Source organism: Meleagris gallopavo, chromosome 2 (assembly GCF_000146605.3).
Source record: "Meleagris gallopavo isolate NT-WF06-2002-E0010 breed Aviagen turkey brand Nicholas breeding stock chromosome 2, Turkey_5.1, whole genome shotgun sequence".
NCBI classification, from domain to species: domain Eukaryota; kingdom Metazoa; phylum Chordata; class Aves; order Galliformes; family Phasianidae; genus Meleagris; species Meleagris gallopavo.
The window spans coordinates 5,571,476-5,591,551 of NC_015012.2; the positions used below are offsets into that span (position 1 = coordinate 5,571,476).

Sequence of the window (20,076 nt, forward strand, 5' to 3'; positions counted from 1 at the left end):
AAAAAAAAAGGTAGGTAGACCACTACCTACAATTTATCTCAAATCCCCCATCCCTCTACATCATTACTGAATATAATATGGTTGATTTGGGAGGACAGAATTTTTTGGAGGTACACTGATATGTCTGTATGTTTTCATCCAAAAACTGACAAAAATTAGAAGTATCTCTTTTCTCCTTATAGAAATAGGTTTGTTAGGATTCAGAAGATGTTAAGTAAAATATTACGTCCATTTTCTTGGTACTGTAGAACAAAAACTAACTCATCTGAACACGTCTTATCTTTCAGAACGTCTCCCAGAAACTTCATTTTTTAACCCCAATTTTTCAATGCAAGCTTAAAGTTTCTGTCATTGCCTTTTCTAGGGAAAAACATTGCAATCAATAACTAATTTTGATGGGGCCAATATTTTACAATACAGAAGAGAGAAAACAAAGACAATTTTTTCCTCAGAGAATTTGTAATACAAGGGAAGATAAAAGACGTGGTGTGGTTGATAAACCACATGGCCTTTCCTTTCACCCAGAAGAAACTGAGTAGGAAGATGAGTTTTCTGATAGAGTGTTTGGTTGGTTTCTTATGAAAAGAAACAAACAAACAAACCTGAGGAAATGAAGTTCAGAGTGAATTTGGACTCCACTTGAGCCCTTGAGACGATAATCTGCATTTCTGCAACAGACAGAACAATGAAAGCAGGAGTGCGAGGAGATCTCTGGGGAAATGAAGACTACAACTTGAATGAATGAAACAGCAGAACTAGGGAAGGGCAATAAGAAGAGCCTGGAAAAGGGTCCAAAGGGGGAATCTCAGTGGTAGGGTGGTGCATGGCAGATGTCTGGCCATGCCAGCCTGGCAGTTTGGGAAGTACTGCTCATGGAGATGAAGACGCAAAGCTAGTTGTGTCTCAGAAGCAATGGTGATGGGATGTCCAGCTCGACACAAAGGGCCAGGAGCCCCCAACAAGTGGAAGAGGAGAGTGGGACAACGGAGGCCCCACTGCTCTCCTGCCCTTGTCCTTGGGAGTGGCTTGGTGACAGCCTCGCATGCAGGCAGGTGATGCCTTCAGCCACCTTCATAGAGGAAGAGAAGCAGGACAACAAGTCACACGTATTCCAGCATGGGTAAATCGAAAAAGCTATCTCTGGTCCTTACAGCTAATAAAATCACTTATTCTCTGGGTTAAACTAACATTCAGATGCAGCAAGTTCCTCCTGCCCCCAAGGACCAAGAAAAGGATGGGATGGAGGCCAGGCAGCACCACAGTGTGCACAGCAGTCCCCTCCCTACCATGGGCCAGAGCAGCTGTTCTTCCTTTATTCTGCTAAGGAAACCATGGTCTGACCCCTGGCAAACAGTGATTTTCTCCTAATGGCTCCCTTGCAGGGAGGTGTCTGCTTGCCTCACAGAGTTCATGGCAGATGCTTTTTCTCAGCAATATCTAGTTTGGAGCTGAGTAATAGACCTGAAACTAAGCACTACACACTCAAAGCACTGAGAAAAGTAGATCTTATACACACACCAAAGATTTTTCTTTTTTTCCCTTGAATATTCAGCGAAGAATGGCTAAAAATCCCGCCCTGGAATTCTGGAGCTTAATAAAACTAGATATAATACTTGAATTCATTGATAGCAACTACATAATGAAAGGTACTGAGCCAGGCTGATTTCTACAGGATCATGTCCTCAGTGTATCTTCATGAAAGCAGACCAGGCAGCTTCTAATTCAAAAAGCAATTTTGGAAACTTGCACTGTCTTTCTCGACAACCACTCAGCCTCACAGATCTGTCAAGGGCAGTCTAGCAACAAACTGAAACCCAGATAGGGAGAAATAAACCAGGGGGATGTGTCTGGGGAACAGGAAACTGAGAACTCACTGACTGCAACAAAACTGATCTAACCAAAAAAAAGTTGAAAACACAAGTAAACAAAGTGCAACAAGAAAACACCAGGCGCATGGGTGATGTTTTCTTCTGTTTGCCTGATTTCTTTTCATTGAAAATGAAAGAGGATATGTTATAGCATAGTAATGGATGTAGAAGGACAAATCAAGGAATGAGAGCTGAAAACAAGATTATTTCCCTTTCTGCTTGTATTGCTTTTCAATCCTTTTTACCACAAGTTCCATTAAACACAAAGCGTTATATAGCACTTTGTTAGCTCTCCTTCACCAGAAGTTCAGAAAACAAAAAGATAATGTCTGTGACTGGAGTAAAAGGCCTAAGTAACGTTTTTTCAAAAACAAAAAACCTACGCTATTGTTGAGGCAGTGATACATCTGTTCACTGCCACTGATGCTGATTGAAATGGTACAGCAATCAGCTTGTTATTGTTGCTATGGCACAAGATAGATTAAAGGACATGCAAGCTATAAATTTAGAAAGAAATTAATCAGGTTGACGCATATTGCAGAAAACATTAGTTATCACCATAAATCCCAAGTTTTCCTTGTTATAAAGACATTTGGAAAGTCTCCTGTTCATCGCTTCCTTGATTGCCATCAGGGAGAAGGAGGTTCTGACTGGTTCCTGCCATGGGCATCTTGCCATGAAGGGCTCCCATGGCTATTTCAGAACTTGAGGGAAAGATGAGCCTTGCTTGACTCGTTTGTGGGTATTAGAGAGGGTACATCAGTGCCTGAGGACATCAGGTGTCTCCCAGGCTCTCTGGATTCTCCTCCACCCCAGCAAATTCTAAGGTCTTTCTTCCAGCTCAGTCACTGGGATTCAGCCAAGCATACAGGCAGAGGAATGAAAAGAGAAAGACCACCCCATGGGTTTGCAGGGCCTCACAAAGAAAGCACAGCAGAAGTAGTTTTAAGCATGGGATTTCACCTTCCATTAACTCACCTTCTGCTACTCCATTCCAGCCTGTAACATCACCATCATTCTTCTGCAGTGCAGAGCAGAGGGTCACTTTGGGAGCATCACACTACTCTTGCTTGTGAGGTGTGCAGATGTTTGGAGGCAGGCTGGGAAACAGGCAGTGCACCACTTGCTTGGTGAGTGCTGCCTACTCATCTCACAAATTAATGACCACTCCGATTGTTTTGAGGTTTTTTTTGTTTGTTTTAGTACAGCCTGTTATGAATCATCTGCTTTAAACACTTTGTCAGCTCTCTAAAATACTTTTCAAAGCCACTGTACTTGGCACTTTTGGAAAACTTAGGAGTAGCACTCATAATGAGAAGTGCATACCTTCCTCTGTCTCTAGCTTCAACCTAAGTGAACAGTACTGGAAAATGTCTTTTCAAGGTCACGGTCCTAATTAGCCCTGTAAGTGTTCTGCTGACTTAAATCCAGGTTATCCTGAACCCGTGCATGCTTTAGCCTGAACCATCTGAGGTTTCCTTGCTGGTACTTTTGGCTGTCATCAAACCTCCAGTCTTGATTGTAACCAAACACCCACAGCAATGTGCAGAGTGGTAATTGGAGGCAGCTATCCTTTGGATCAAGCTTCCAGAATGGATTCCCCCAGGATCAGGAAAAATCCTCCCAGCAGTAGAACCACAGTTTTCCTTCTTTGTTAAGAATCCCCAGAGAGACAAAAACGCAAAAATGGTGTCTTTGGGAAGAAAAAAAAAAAGAAAAAAAAGGTCAGAAATGTGAAGAATGTAGAATACTAGAATACAAGTATTTCACTAATTGGGTTTATCAAGGTGCCTGTCACACTGTGAAAACACTCAAATCACTGCTACACTCTTGAGAAAAATAATTACTTGTTTCCCTGATTAGACTAAAACACAAGTTGCTCTGTGAATACTTGCTAATCATCAATCTCCCAGAATGCAGAAAACAGCCGATATGTTACAACAGAAAGCACTTGTGTCACAACAAATTATGCAGCTTGAGACTACAAACACAAACACAGAACGTCTTCTGCTGTGTGCCTTCATGAAGTTAACAAGGTGCACAAAGAGCCCAAATGGGCTATTAACTTCCAAGGAGACTGCTTCTGATTTTAGCACTAAATGGATCGGATCATTATGCAAATAGATCCTGGGGTCAATTTAAAGCATTTTGCAGCTGGTGAAGGACCAGCATCCTCCCAAATTAATGCAAGAGACACAAGCAGTGATACTGAGCAAGAACAAGACTGAGGTCCTCAGTACTCGGGAGCGGCGTGGCTTAAGAAAGCCAAAATGTCAGGATTGTGCAGCCTGAAATAAATAAACAGCACAGATGATACCAGAACAGGGCAGCAATGCCGAGGTCTCTGGCAAGGGGAGGCTTGTTTTGGAAGAGCCACACTGCCCCAGGAGACCTTGCCTCTTGCCACCCTTGAACCAAAGCAAACATGCTCGACTTTGGGGCACTGTCACACAGAGTATTGCTCCAGACATCGTGGCCTTTGCTTTTCAAAGCAAGAAAAATGTCACTTGGTGCTCAACGCAGCATTATTTGATGGCCTCTTGCACTGAGTCAGCCTGAACACCGAGTTTTTTTTTCAGGGAGAGGTTTTTATCTTAGGCTTGTGCTGCAAACAGCCTGTCTGAAACACAGAAAGTGATTGCACCCTAAACTACACTGGGATTGAGAAGAACCTACTATCTGACAAAAGCAAAACAGTAATAATTTACTTCACATTCATTGTCTCAAAGCGACTTTTTACATGATCAGATAGCAGGAGGACAAGAGAGAACTGCTTTAAACTAGAAGTGGGGAGATTTAGGTTAGATGCTAGGAGGTAATTCTTCACTCAAAGGGTGGTGAAGCCCTGGCACTGCTGCCCAGAGAGCTGTGGGTGCCCCATCCCTGGAGGTGCCCAGGGCCAGGTCAGATGGGGCCTGGGCAGCCTGAGCTGGTGAGGGGCAGCCAGCCCATGGCAGGGGTTGGGAGGGCTTTGATGTCCCTTCCAACTGAATGTATTCTATGATTCTACGTAGTGGTTGTTACAATGCCATCTGCTCAGGAGATAATGGGACAGAGGAACCTTTCAGTAGTCTGATAGCACTCAGGCACATGGTATAAGCCTTCTCCTGTTGGAGTCCACACCACTGGAGTGGCCACCATCAGTTGTACCTGCCAGGGGAAGGATCTGGCCAAGCTGCAGATGCCAACGCTGCTCCTGTCGCTGACTCCTGGCCCTGGCTGTCACTGCTGTACCCGCTGTCCTTGCAAACTGGGAAAGGGAACGCTACATGTCACTTGCTATCTGCATTTCCCTTGTCTTCCAGCTCTGGCTTCACATCCGTACAGACTGTGCCCAAGTTACATATTCCCAGCTGTCTTAAGGTGTCTGTACCAATTTATCCTTTTGTCATCGCTTATATTTAGCACATCCCCTTCCACCTCACCCATCTGCTCTTTGCTCGAACATCGCACAATTTCTGTTCTGACACTATCTTTTGCTTTCTCTGACTTCTAGCTCAACCTCCTCCTGGCTCAAGCTGGACTCACTGCTTTTCTTCACAACTTTCCACATGTATTTTTGCTGTGCTTGCTTGATCAATCTTGTTCTTGTCACCTCCACAGCAGTGCTGTAATTCCCAGTATTCCCAGCAAACTCATTTGCCAAATTCTGCTTTTTGCTCCCAGTATTTACAACTGCTTTCACATTTACAAGCCATTTTATACAAAAAATGACTTCTTGTCATAATATATGTATATAAAGATATGGCTACCATCATCTATCTATTAGCATTAGTATTATTTTTTTTAACTGTAAATTTCATCTATTGTTAACTCTTGAGTTCAGTATCCAATGCTTCAGGCAAAACTGAGCTGCAGTGAAGGCTCTGTTTCCACCAACAGTAGTGAATTTCAAAAGAAGTGATTTTTATTTTGTTTCCTGCAGTCATTTAAATGTTGACTTTCATTGTGAATGCTTCCTGTTTAATAAAGTGCATTTATCTTCTCGCTGTGAAAGGTTTGTGCAGGGCTGAAGCACCACAATTATTCTAAATGGCATCTTGAGGCACGTTCATAACAAACTCCCCGGTATGTCTTTTCATTTTAAATGGTTTACAAATGTTAAAAAACCAACATAACAGAATAGCTAAAGAAATTACTCTAAATTATTTACTGCAACTGTGCACCAAAAGCAGTAGCCCACAGCTATGCTTAACTGTCAATTTATGTCCAGCGAGCTCCAAGGTAATGTCATATACTGTAAATGAGTCTAGCTGCAAGATGGAAAAATGTGCCTGAACATACACACAGATTTCAGACACACCGTCCCAGTTTGCTCCCTTGGGTTCAGCAGAATGCAATCATATTTTACCCATCAAGGGGTAAAATAAAACAAAGCAGGCATTGTATTTTGGCAATAGCAGCGTAGCTGCTTGTAGCCCTGGTTTTTGGAAGAAACCAGCCGTGTGAGCATTGCACAGGGCTACCGTGTGAGCACTGCACAGGGCTACACTCCTGCTGAACATTTTGGGCCACTGCAGCATGGGCAACAGGCGTAGGCTTATCCTGCTCCGTCCAGCTCCTCAGCAGGAAAAACTGCAGGTACTCCTTCCCAATTTTTGCTCTTTTTAAAACTTTTCTATTTTTAATTGTGAGGAAATATTAAAAAAGCAACCTGCAGAGCTATTTTCTATTACAGTCATCTAAAGTAAAAGTGTAAGTACAATGCTAGCATGGAGTGGTTTGGCTAACACCAGCATTTATTCTAGCACCCAGGTCCTTAAGACTGAGAGCTAGGAAAAGGACAATCTGTATGTGCAAAGCTACCTCTGCTTTTAGAAAGAATTAGATGTTCTGTTCTCCACCAGAACGTAAACTAGGATATTTCTCTTTGTCCTAGATCTATTTGTGCACCTAAAATAGTATTTATACACCAACACGTGGAATCTTCCCTTAGGAAGGGTAGAACTGTTCTGCATTCGATCCATGGCAGCAATTGCCAAGTTCCACTATTCCCCCTGCCCTACCCAGCATGCACAAAGCAGCACAGTGTTTCAGGTAATCGCAGTCTTTGCGCCTCTGCTGAGGCCACAGCCTGATGCACTTGAAATGAGCAGCACATCCACACCAGCAGATTGTATTCCCCTTCCTCTTGATTTATTAGCCATTTCAGAAGCAGGGCTCAATCAAATCAGAGGGTGAGACCGAGTCACTCCACATGTAAATACATACTAATTCCTACAGATAGACGGCGTTATTGATGGCACAAGCACCCGCAAGGCATCTTTGATCACCAACACCCTTTTATGGCTAGTGCTGTTCATGATAACATACTTAGATTTAAGTGCTTCTAAGTCAAGGAGACTGAAACTGTGTGTATATATATATATTTTGCATAGCTTGACAGTTCCCACTCAAGTACTCCACATCCCTGCTATTCATCTTGCTTCCCTATCAGTTACAAAGTCAAGGCTGAACCTCCTGAAAGCTACACCTGTAGTTTTAGCACGAACACTGGAATTAAAAGTTTTAATCTTAGCTACTGCACCCTTCATCACAAGTCTATCCAGTTTATGTTGCTGTGTTAGTTGATTTCCCTATTGCTTAGCATTCCCTTTAAACTTACAAGGACTGTCATTGAACAGCCTTAAAGAAGCAGGGGTGCTCCCACCTTTCCACATACCCTTGCAAAAGGGAGAGAAATCGTGTCTCAGAGTGGGCAGGAGAAGAAATGGTTCTTTGGTACTGCAGGAGATTTGCAATGCTGAAGATAATGTAAATCCCAAAAGGACCTCTGTCTGTTTTTCAGTCCCTATAAACTGCAGGACAACACGCACTTGAGTCTGCTTGGTCCTACCTGGTAAGCAGCCCTGGTTGCCACTCTGTTCTGCTCCAGGATTTATGCACAAGTCACTCCAGCATTTACTTTTTTCCCCTCTTTGAGAAAATGCTTCTTGTTGCTTTCTACTAAAAGAAAACCATACCTGTTTTTAAGTATGCCCTCTCTAGAAGTGTGTCTTTAGTATCACAAGCACCTCCCTCTATTGATATCTTTATTTTCCAAGTAATATAATTTTGGTACTTTGCTGTCTCAGGTGAAATGAAGGTAATGATTTTTTTTTTTTTTGGAGCTGCTCACATCTTCACAGATGGGGAAAAGAGAATAGAAAAACAAAAGGTGCAATGAAGGGTAGATCAGAAGCTTGTCCTCGAGGGCATATCATGAGCCTCAGGCAGCTCTTCTACAGAAGAAATTGCTTCATAGCCTTTCCATGAAACATTCATTTGTTTCTTCCTCTCCAGTTACTATGACTAATATAACAATTCCTGTCCAAGCACAAACAAACCCCAAATCACAACAAATTAAACTGACTGAAAACAAGCAATAAATACTGCCAACAATAAACAGCCTTTAGTCTCATAAATTAGAAATTGCAAGCCAGTAAACACCTCACTCAGCTCTTCCTTTTTTCACATAGATATCAGTGGGGAGTTTGTATGATTCGAGAAGCCAGAAATTTTCCTCTGTCATTTTTCAGCTAAAGAAAAAGGGCAGATTGCACCATCTGCTTAGAAAATAGAAAGATACACTGACAGAAATATTATATGACACACTGACTTTGTGCAGTGAAATTTCAACAATATCAGTGGTCCAGCAGACATGATGACGTTATCCACATCTGTTTTTGTGGTTAGAAAAAATTAACAATATTCTCAATACAGTCTTTTCATTTAGAAGCAAACTCTCTACTACACGGCCTAAGACTCAAACCTCTTACAATAGCAAAATTCACATCTCAACTGCTGTCAATAAACACATATCAGAAGAGTTGTAATTTTACCCCAGTGCCTGCTTACTGAGATAGTTGAACACATTGTACTTAGAATAGCCACTGCAAGCACACCCTTGCAAAGCACAAAGGTGTTACCATGACTCCAAACTTCACTAACAAAGCCAAGATACATAGATTTCTCAGACATGTCATTCCTTCCTGATGCTTTCATATCTTGATTCATTCCAGGTATAGATTCCATTATTAACTGAGCCTGTATTTCTGTTTCCTTCACTTCAGATGATATCTGACAATGTGGATGACTGTAGCTTTGATTTCTTTTTCCTGTGACCATGCACTTTTTTTTATTGCTACCTCTTGTTTTCTACCTATATCACTGTTGATGAAATGTCATTTCATCAAGCACAATCCCTGGTTAATTAGGTTAGCTGGGGTGTTTCTTAGCCTTCCTTGTTGGGTTCTCCATTTTTCCTTAACAATGACTCAATTGGATTTTCTTGTGATGGTGAATCTCCACAAAGATCGTTTAGAATGCAAATTTGGACTTGCTTTCCTAGGACTATTTAGGACAAAATTCAGAACACTTAAAAAGACACAGGAGTGAACTGAAGTGTAGAAAGGGAAACAGAAACCCTACATTTAATTTATAATAACAATCTATCTAAGCACGAGATTAGAAGAAATTAGGTAGATGACAGTTCTACAGGAAAGAATTGATGGTAATAAAAGAGCTGATAAGTTCACCAGGAGTCAGCAATATCCTCACATCTGTAACTGAGATAAGCATCAGACTGGGACATGATGCGTGAGCACTGGGGGTTTAGAGCAGTGAGGGGCAACCAATACTAATTGGCAAGTGTGAAACGGGTGTCTGAATAATCTGATCTCTGTGTCCTCTCTAGGAAAGACAGGCAGCAACCCCATAACAGGGACAAGGAAACTCCCACATTCACATGAAATACAAGAAGCTTATTGCCTGGCTTGACATACAGCTCATATGATGGATGTGTTCACTTTGATGAATAACATCTGGATGGATGTGTGTATGGGGCTGCTGAATCACGGCCTGAACCTCTGATTAATCACCTGAGGCAAGCAATGAGTCAGCCACGGGAGCACAGGTGAAGGCAATTCACCTGTGCTGCTGGAAGGGGTGGAGCTTGGATCCATTAAGAGCTGACTGCCAGTGGGGAAGGATCTCATCTGGAGATCCACCCTACTGGAGTTTCCCTTGCGAGCCCAGGTTAGAGGTGAGTATACCTATCATTTCTGTTTCCTGCTTTGGTGTAATAACATCATAGCCAAGCTCTCTGTTATACCTTAACATCTGTATATTTGTTAACTGTACACTGCTATACCATAACATCAGCATATTCATTAATTGTACAGGTGTGTCATTACAAGAGGACATGCATCAAACAACTCGTGTCTGGTCTTTGGTTCCTTTGTTACCCAACAGTGGAGGGAAAGAAAGTAGAACGTTCTGCCTTCTCTCAGTACAGAAGTAGGCACTTAAAATGGGCTAATCAGTGGAATTGTATCCTTGTAGTCAAGTAAACATTGAGAAAGGAATTCAGGAAAAATTTCTGTGGGGAAAAATAAAAACAATACATCTGGATGATAGTAAAAAGGGACATGAAGTCAAACTTCTAGAACAGTAAAAAGACACGACTTGGCAGGAGCTAGTAAATAACAAAAACTTCCAGGAAAAAAAAAAGTGGTTTAAATTACTCAGTATACGTATAATAAATAACACCTGCTTCTTGACAATGAATACAGCAGATAAGAATGATGAACTGTTGGGGGAAAAACATACCAGAATTCCTTCAGGACATAATTTCATCTTCAAGACACTTTCAAACAGGGGCAGTGAAGAAGAACAAGCAGGAAGGTTGCGAAAAGCTGTAAGTAGCAGTTCAGCAATCAGAATATCCTGAGTTGGAAGGGACTCCCAAGGTCCATCATGTCCAGATCCTGCAATGAAGCCAACACAATTTGTTGAGGTGTGTTCATGGAGCACAAACACCTTGTGTCCTAAAGACAGGAAGCCTGTACTGCTCCCAGTGCCATTGTTGCCAGGATTCTTGCCCCCCATGGAGCTTGGAATGACCATGCAGCACAATTGTTGGGCTCCCAAGCCAGGCCATTCATACTCTGATTCCAAGCCCCACAGCTGCCCCAGATCCCCTTCAGTACATCCACAGTAAAGAAAATAATGATTGTGTTTAAGGAGGATGTTCCTATCCAGAGTGGACCCAGATCTGGTGGCCTGATCTAGGTTTTTGCATTTGCCTCCCTCTCTTTTTCCCCAGGCCTTCACTTCTGGTCATTTTCCCCTACCTTTCCAACCCTCTCCTAGTAATTTTTCCTTTTCACATAAAATCCTTCACCCTGTCAACATTTTCCTGGTAATTAAATGGTCAGAAACCATTTGTGTTGTTGCAGGGAGAGTGCTGCAGATAGGGACTCACAACAACTTTGTGATCCATTCACAAGACCACTGCTGAAAGTCCTCTGTTTCCTCTCACACCTCTTTTGTCTGCTGCAATGTTTGTTTTTTTTTTTTCCCCTGTATGTGATTTACTTTTTTTTCTATGTTTACAAAAAAGAACCAGATTTGCTCCTCAGGGTCTCCAGTTCCCTTCTACACCTTCCCAGCTCTCACTCCTCATCTTTGTTTCCACCCACCTCCTCTGCAGGGTGTGAGTTCCCTTCCTAGGGTGAAGTTAATCTTATTTCTGCCTGTTTTCCCCTCCTTCTGAATGAGCTTTTCCCTTTGAAGTGGTAGGATCCCCAGCAGTTTCACCCCTCTCTCTAGGAAAGGTATTAGAAAGGAGACCAGCTATTACCACTTTCCACAGCATGTCACTAGAGATGCCTTGGTTCAGCTCAGGTCTGAGCAACAATTTATCATTGTTGCTGAGTCTTTTAGCCATTAGCCAATATGTCAGAGAAAGCTCTTTTGTCAGTCAGTGTGAATATTTCATGAGCTGCTGCACAAAATAATTCACTGAAATTCACTTCTAAGCAGCTCAGGTGAAATACTTCCTATCAAAGAACATCTGACCACCTCATATGAAAGGACCTCACTTTTGTCTATTTCCAAATTTGCAAAATAAAAAAGCGTGAACTCTGAGGTTAATACCTATTACTTTGTCTTTCCTTCTAATCAAGTCTAGTTACACTTCATACTGCCCCTCACTTTAGTTTGAGGTTGACATTACTCAGCCTTTCCTATTACACTTCACAACCTCATATTTTGGCCTGCGCTCCACTGCCCAAATCTCCACCTGGACAACAGGCTGGGTGTCTCACAAGGGATCACTTGAGCATAAGAGTTTACTACAAGTGCCATGGTGTTATGACAGCAACAAAACTAGCGCAAAGCTCCAAGTTCAGGGCTACCTGAGATACTATACCTTGCTATGCAATGGACGTGAAAATACTGATGCATGATTACTAAGATCTTTGCTTGAGATATTTTCAGACAAAATATTGCTATCATACTTTTTCTACTTTCCTTTAGAAACACAAAGTAGGTTTGGTATCACAGCATAACAGAAAGACAACAGCAGAAGAAAAGGTGCCATTCACTAAATACATAGCTAATAAGAATCATTTATATCCAATTCTGCTCTGAGATGTGATACATCTAAAAGCCTTCTGTCTGCTTCTTTTGTCTGTGAGATCCATTGACACTATTCATTAAGGTTGTGGTTCACTAAGAAGCCCAAAGAACTGTGATCTAATTCACTTGGAAATTCATTTGCTTCATAATTCCATTTCATAATTAATTGCTTTCACTACCATTAGTCACCTCTCCACAAAAGCAATGTGATCCTGCAGCGCCTGGATTAGAATTACAGACCTTATTTGCTGAATTCCGGTATTAAGATCTGCAACACTGATAGCACTGTATCATATTGAAATACATTACTGGCCTCTGCTGTCTTAATATAAGCTTCTGACAAGACTGCAGGCAACAGATTTGGTTCGCTGGCCAAACTACTGAGGGAACGGAGCCAAGAAGATACTAGGGAATATTAAATATCATTAAGATTTTAGAAATAAATCTGCAGGCTTCACAGCTGAGGTGCAAAAAAAAACAACGATAACTTTTGTTTCAAAAATCTGTGAGTTCATATTAACAATCCCACTCTTCATCATTTGACGAAGGAGATATAACCACCTGAGACACCAGAAGAATAACGACTTCCATCTCTGCCTTGTGTAACAAATTGCCCTGGATCGCAGCCGAGTGCTCTCCATCTCCAATGTGATTAACAGTGTCACAAACCAGGTACCCAGAAGCCATAGCATTCATAATTGCATTACGATTCATTATTGCTTTAATTCTATACATGGAGGAAAAGCTAAATTGAACTGAATACTTCTCAGCTTTAATTCGCTCTTTTTCATTAATAGATCTTGAAGTGTTAAAGGACACCGTGAGCTTTCTTAGCTGTCTCAACAGAAAGCTGAGGCCCTTCAGCAAGCGAGCACCTGTATTCTTTGTAGTCTCTCCAGTCTGTGTAAGGCCAAAGGAATAAAAAAGTTTAATTAAAAAAAAAAAATTAGCTTCAAATGACTTAGAATTTCATTTTTTTTAATCTAATTTTTAGCTCATAGTAGAGTTCCACACTGTGAATTTCATCCCAAATACTTGAAGTTTGGCTGAACCATTTAATAAGATGCAATTAGAGAATTATAACAGGAAATCTTTAGCAATTGCAACAATAGCTCATTGAGAGGAGCAGGTCATGAAGAGAAGTAGTGAAAGCCCTTTGGAGCAGCCTTCTTGGGTGACACATGGCAGAGCAGTACAACTTCTCATATACACCCTTATTTCCGTGCAGATATCTGCATCTCGGCGTGCCATTCCTATCTCTAGCTCTTACAGCAGCACTGGGATCTCAGCATCAGCCACAAGTTCAGCCAGCCAGGGAGTGCTTAACAGCAGATGTCCACCCATGGAACACCCATGCTGCTGCTCTCTTGTGCATCTGCACAAGTGATTTGCACTTTGATTTCAGAATGCCTTTGAGATGTGTTTCTTAGCCCTTTTGTTTCATCAATTATCTGACGGAAACAAGAGCAACAGAAAGCACTTGGTTTCACTCTTCTCTATCTCCCTTTGTAAAGTCTCTTTAGCGTCTGCCTCACGATTACAGGAATATAAACAGCCACAAACTCTCAGTTCTGGATAAGCAGACAGAAGTAGGTTCGCTCGCTTGTTTGGGAGCTGCTGCAGGACACTGATGGAATGTGTTGGCCAGTGCTGTTGCAACAGGGCTGCAGACACTAATGGCTTCCAAAGCTTGGTGTATTAAATCACCCTAAGTACAGCCTATTTCTTCCACTGGCAAGAAGTCAGTAGGAAGCTTTGCAGTGCATTATTCCTTAGAAAGAGCATAGCGGGGAGCAAATTATTAACACTCCAAAGCCACCCATTAGACAGGCAGGCACATGTATAACAAGAAGCAGTGCTGTGACTGACCCCACACTGAAGTAAGGGTTGAGAGCAGCTGCTCGAACATTCCTCAATGAGCACTTCTGGGCACATGCAGGGCCGCAGCAGCCTTATTCATGTTTCATGACACTTCAGTGATGTTGTCTGACCAGATTTGTGTTCTTTGCTTTAATGCTTCTGGACACCAGCCCCACTGTGGCACAGCAGCTTGCAGAATTAGTTCTGCAGCTGTGTGGCTGGCCAGCACCAGCCAAGGGTGCAACTCTTTCACTTAACAGATGTCACTTGATATTAGTCAGCTGCCAGATATCAGAATTCTTTTCTCCCAACACCGCTGTTCCTTTTAGTTTCTGTGGCCTCTGCAGAGGTCTGACCCTGATTGCATTCACGCCTTATGAAGCATTTGTAAGCAAAGACCTGCATTTAGTTCTACTTTCAACTGAACACAACTTCCACAACATTCACTGTGTGCTGGTTAGACTGTCTCTCATCCAAACTGCATTAGCAATATATCAGCTAAAATCTGGTACTTTTTAGTTTTGTTGAATTTAGCTATTGCTTGAGAACCTTCTAACAACAGAGCTGCAGTAAGTATGATTAACTCATAGTTAATTACTACAGCATTCCAACCCTGCTCTGCATGTGCTCTGACCACAGTGGTCAACCACAGACCTTTGATGCTCAGGAATCAGACTCCTGCCAGACACACTGGAGAAAAGAAGCAATTCTTCACATCTGTAGTTACAAACCAGGATCAAGAAAAAACACCAAAAACTTTGCATTAGAAATAATTCAGCACACAAGAGCCCAAAGGGAAAAAAAAAACAAACAACTTTTCTTCCTCACGTTGCATTGCTTCTTTTTCTATCTTTGCCACTATGAGTTTTAGCTTTGTAAATGCCTCCCATTGATTCATTTCTGCTAGCATCACAGATCAGTACTTTCAGATCCCTAGGCTTTAACTGTTAATTATATGCCGTGCATTTATCCAAAGTGACCTGCAAAAGTGAACGAAAACCTTCACCTTAGCTCTGGGTTGGGACCAAAGTCTCTATGTTGCTGATGGGCCGACAGGACTCAGCTATCACATGAAAACACACACACACCCCTCATCACAAAAGAAACCATCAATGCTCCCTCACTGTCCTGTACACACCATACTCATAAAGGCACCTCTTGAAACAGTACAGGCCGTCCTATTTCCATTAATTAAAGCTAAAGCGGATTCTTTCAATGAAATGTGACTAATTAGGGCTTATCAGTGAACTAGCACTAAAACTCTGTGCTGCTGAAGCTGAACTGCTGCACAACAATGAGCTTACCCAGTTGAGGGGATTGTAACACGCACTGTGCATTACAGTGGGACGTTACTAAAAGATAACAGCTCACAGTTCAGCAACAGCCCATGTATGCAATCCTCTTTGATGCACCTTGTTTAGTGCCTACAAGGTATGGATGAGTTATCAGAAAAAGGATATTTCCCCCCTACTAGATTCAATATTGTTCACAACATTTTATTGCTAAAACAGGTGAGTTACTACTAGTAAGACAACCTCTGTGCCAAAATGCTTTGATGAAAGCTAGGTAAGCCAGGTAATGCAATACAGCAGGTCAGGGGCCAAGCACTGAGGAGAGAGGACCACAGACAAAACCACATCAGCCAGAGATACCACCTACAGGACAGAGACAAGCTTAAAGAAAAGAGACTTACTTCATCGGCTGGGCTGAGGTCCATATATGAGACACATCTAGAGAAGCAGCAGCCAACAGCTCTAAGAAAGTTCTAGATGCCCAGGGCTGATCTTAATTAGAGCCAGCAGATGTGGGTGAGCCCCAGGTGAGGCTGCTCATGGTAACAAAGCTGATGGTGCCCTAGGGACACTGGCTTGCTTCTGCAGTTGCTTTTAGAGACATAGACTGATGGCAGAAACTCAGCAGTAAAAGGCCGTGAGCTGAGCCCTGTGCTAGAGACAAGCAAGCTGTGCCCCAGTGGTGAGAGGCTAGTGATTTGCAGAGGCTGCATTAAAGCTGGGCTTGGGAGACAGGCTTGTGACTTATTTGTATTTGGCCAGGCTAACTCAGAGAAATGCCTCTCCAGAGCTCCAGCTGGCATCAATAACTGCTTGAGCTCAGGAAACCTTCGGAGTCATACAAGGCCTCTGCTTAGAAGCGGCAGCTCCTTGCAGACATACAGAGCAGGGTGCTCTGGATGTTGGAAAAAAAGCAGCTTTTTGATTATTAGAAGATATATTCATCAACATTTATCATACACAGTCTTTACAAGCTTTGTTCACATCAACAAAAATAATTCCCCACACCAAAGTCATGGCCACAAAGTTGAGCAATTTACAAAATAAGTTGTACAAAACCAGGAGTCCCATCAAACTTACAAAAGACTATAACTCATACAGGATGTTTCCACTGAATTTCACTTCTGTGCAATGCTTAGGGAGTACCTCAGCCTGACATACCCACTTATCTAATGATGGTAGCATCTCCCTTCTGAATGACAGAAGTCACTTTTGCAGTGGGGGTGGCTGTGTTGCCCTAGCACACTGCTTTTGCAGTGTCTGTTCTTGTTAAGCATCCCTTGAACTGAGGGAGGCAGAGAGAGAAGGGAAAACTTATCTGGGGTTAGCGCTATGAATTATATAAATAAGAGAAGAAGAGAGAATTGACAAACAGCCAATATTCTTTAGCCAAATAAGAAGAATGTCAAAAGCTTAAAAGCAGTATTTTGCCTCTGGCAGATCCCTTAATTAAAGGAACCTTTTATCTACCTGACTCAAGTAGCTTGCCCTCAATGCTACTGTATCTGACCTCACTGCACAGATTGCCCTGATCCTTACACACTAAAGATCATTCGTGTAGTCTGTGACTTTTCCTACAGCACTATATGCTTAAGTACTTGAGAAGTGACACATGCTGCGCATACCACGGCCGTGGCCTGAAGACAGAATCATCCAAGCTGCCTTCTTGTATGCCAATTTCTCATACTGCTTTAGGAGAACAAATGTAAAAGGAAGAGATGGGCATCAGGGCGGTCTTTTGACCATGTTAGCAGCTCCTCCACTACCACTGAACTGGCTCAAGTTGGCAAGAAGCAGTGCTCATTTCTGGCATGTGCTGGACAATACTACAAAGAGTATTTTAATACCATGGTGGATTAAAAATGTATCTTCTGGCTCTCAAAGAGTTTACATTAACAAAAAATAGTAAATAAACCATCTTCTACTACAATGGATTGCTGCTGCAACTGCAACTAAGCCAAACCAAATCCTACATCCCTCATTCCTCAAATTCCAGCTGTTTCCTTCCATCCTATCTTCTCCTCTGAGTTTGATCTGTTTGCTCAGAGTCCCTTTCCTTCTCACCTGTGGCAGCAGAAGCATTAGGGCATGGCTAATCATTGCCTACTCACGTTTTTCTGTGGGTGCAGCTGACACACTGGGCAGCCTCAGATGGGATGGTTTGTCTCCAATACTGTCTTATAAAACATGGGAGATTTAGATTAGATGTTAGATAGAAATTCATCACTAAGAGGTGTGAGACCCTGGAACAGGCAGCCCAGAGAAGCTGTGTGTGCCCCATCCTTGGAGGTACCCAAGACCAGGTTGGATGGGACCCTGGGCAGCTGGTGGGAGGCAGCCAGCTCACAGCAAGGGGGTTGAAACAAGACAATCTTCAAGGTCCCTTCCAACTTAAGCCATTCTTTGATTCACACCTGGCCTGATTTGTCATCATTGCAGATTTCATGCTGTCTATACAGTCTGTTTTGGTTTGAGGCGGGTCTGCAGTCTTGAAGAAAATACAAAAGTATCCTTAAATTTTTTCAACAGCTCTTTCCTTCCCTCCCCACTCCACGTCCCATAGCTTCCTCTTTACGTAGAGTATCCAGTGCTTGGCTCTGAGTTACGTCGATAGCAAAAACTGCTATACAGAGATTATACGTTAAAATGCCCTCTTTGGCTCCTCTATGGAACCTTTGCCACTCCCATCAGTTCTGGTTTGATTAAAGACCGTTTCATTAGTCTTCACTGCCTTGTGACTACTGAAATACTGTCTGAAAATGAAAAGGTGTAGGTTTTTTGTGATATCAACAGAATAGAAATTCCTTCTGCTGCGAGGTGTCCCCCGAGCAGTGCTATCCTGAAAGGTCAGTTATATCCCACTCTGTGAACTACACTGAGAAGTGGGAATCTTGTGGCTGATAATACCTGAGCCATTATTTTAAGGATAAAAATGCCTAATGTACAATAACAAGGCACATAACGAACGTCCAAATGAACAATATTTTCTTCAGTTTTATATTCCCAGAAGCACAGAAAATCTTGGCCGCTAACTCAAGCCAATTACAGTGGCATACTGTTACAAAGTAGACCAAGTAGATTCTATTCCAAAACCAAAAAGAAAACTTTAAAATGCCCAGAAACATTCAGTGGTTTCTGATCATTGCTTTGAATTCAATTAAGCTTAACTTCATCAGTGCTACGTGAAAAGGGTGTGCAGTTTATCCTTGTATTTCATTCTGAATAGATGAACTAGCTTGCCCTTTTAGAAATGAAAGTAGAAAAAAGCAAGAAGGCACATATAAAGAACTTTTTCTGGAGCATGAGTTAAAAAAAAAAAAGTCAAGAGTAATGAAATCATCACGCTTACGAAGAACCTGAAGGGAGATTCATCCCATCCCCTCATTCAGGTACAGACCTTCCATGCCCTTTCAGCAATCATAAATGCAAATAGATTTTGTAACCAAATCGGTAAGGGAGAACATTTTGATGGACAAATATTTCTTGAGGAGCAACTTGTGCAGATAAAGGACAGAGCTGCCCCCAGGGAAAACAGCAGGCAGGAGTAGTTGGCAGCCTTGGTGACCCTTCCTACACCCAACCAGCAGTTGGCTGCATCTGCAGCTTCAAACACAAGGAACTGGTATAGTGGGGCTTTGCTCCTGGACCATTGTGCCCAACCCCGTGCCATTTCCTTCCAGTGGTGAAAGCTAAAAAACCAGTGGCATGTTGGAGCACACAATAAATAGTTTTGCTAGTTAACAGTGAGGAACAATGCCTGCTAAATGTTTTTGTTCCGTAATTATGAAACAGCAAGTAATGTGCTCATAAAGAGATGACAGAAGGTGAATTCATCCATGATATTACATCCAAATCACTTTCTTTCATGAGATATATCACTGGAGATATATAGCCTTGTGCTTAAACGTGCTTTCAAGGATGTAAATCTGTCCTGAAAATGATGGGATTTTCCAAGCATAAAAGTAAGGCAGAGCAATGAGGCGAGACTTGAAAAGGCACCTACATGTTTTTGATCCTTCTTTCTACCAAGCAGGAAGGTACATTTTGCTGTAAGTACATTTAGCATAATACCAACCAAGAGAAAATTGCCTTGCAGAAATACAGTAAGCTGGTGAGAACTGAGGTCTGCCTAGCTTGCAATCGACTCCTGCCTGAAAAAGTGCCTCATGTGGTTCAAACAGAGGCAACTGATAACAAAGAGAGTTTTTAGGGCCAGGGACATGACTTACGAGGAGGAAAGGCTTGCTTTAGAAAAAGCAGGTACCTGAGATGCCCAAGATCAGGATTTCGCTTTTGGCCTGTTGGGTGACTGCAGCTGTACTGGGTGATGGTCTGACAATATCACATTTGCCCTTCTGAAACTTGCCAAAGATTCAGCACAACAGTTTTGCCCAGCAGCTTTCAGTTAACTGGTAGAATCATACTCTGATCAGCTTATCATCTGTAATATCACATCAGGCAAAAGCAAAACCTGGGTAATTTCAACCACATTAGTCTTGCACGTGTGGAAAAGATCTCAAAAGAATTATTGCTCTAGAAAGCAAAATTCTAGCATTCAAAATCTGTTTCAAAGCTAAGAAGCAAATTTCCCATGTGTGTGTGATAAGAATTTTCATCTTACTCCTAGCCCAGTACTAAAGGTACTATTTCCCTAA

The 20,076-nt window shown here is 42.1% G+C and overlaps 1 protein-coding gene across 1 annotated transcript in view; it reads right to left on the bottom strand.

Annotated features, from left to right (window-relative positions):
* Nucleotides 1–10,736, bottom strand: part of BFSP1 (beaded filament structural protein 1) — a 36,663-nt gene extending 25,927 nt beyond the window's left edge. The window contains exon 1 of the mRNA XM_031552296.1: nucleotides 10,458–10,736. The gene's annotated coding sequence lies outside the window, so the exon portion shown is untranslated. The remainder of the gene's footprint in view (nucleotides 1–10,457) is intronic.
* Nucleotides 10,737–20,076: the final 9,340 nt, after the last annotated feature.